Source organism: Trichechus manatus, unplaced genomic scaffold (assembly GCF_000243295.1).
Source record: "Trichechus manatus latirostris isolate Lorelei unplaced genomic scaffold, TriManLat1.0 scaffold00004, whole genome shotgun sequence".
Classification (NCBI taxonomy): domain Eukaryota; kingdom Metazoa; phylum Chordata; class Mammalia; order Sirenia; family Trichechidae; genus Trichechus; species Trichechus manatus.
The window spans coordinates 33,972,919-33,973,641 of NW_004443940.1; positions in this window are offsets into that span (position 1 = coordinate 33,972,919).

Consider the following 723-nt stretch of genomic DNA (forward strand, 5'->3'; position numbering starts at 1 on the left):
GGGCTTCCAGAAGCTGAAAGAGACCAGGAAGAATCTTCCCCTAGAGTGGACAGGGAGAGTATGGCCCTGCTGATGCCCTGAAGCAGGACTCCTAGTTTCCAGAACTGTGAGACAGTACACTCTGTTCTTAAATTCACCCACTTTGTGGTATTTTGTTCTGGCAGCTCTGGGAAACTAAGACAAAGATTCTGATTTCTCCACATCCTCACCAACACTTGTCATTGTTTGGTTTTTTGATAATAGCCATCCTAGTGGGTGTGAGGTGGAATCTCATTATGGTTTAGATTTGCACTTCCCTAATGATTCACGAGCTTGAACATCTTTTCTTGTGCTTATTGGCCATTTGTATATCTTCTTTGGAGAAATACCTACTCAGGTTCTCAATCCATTTTTTAATTGCGTTGTTTATATTGTTGAATTAAGAGTTCTTTATATATGCTGGATTTTAATCCTTTATCAGGTATATGATTTGCAAATATGTTCTCCAATTCCGTGAGTTGTCTTTTCACTTTCTTGATAGTGTCCTTTAATGTACAAAAGTTTTTAATTTTGATGAAGCCCAATTTACCCATTTTTTTCTATTATTGCTTGTGTTTTTTGTGTCACATCTAAGAATCTATTGCCACATCTAAGAATCTATTGCCACATCCAAGGTCATGAAGCTTTTCCTCTAAGTTTTCTTCTAAATGTTTTATAATTTTAACTCTTAGATTTAGGTCTTTG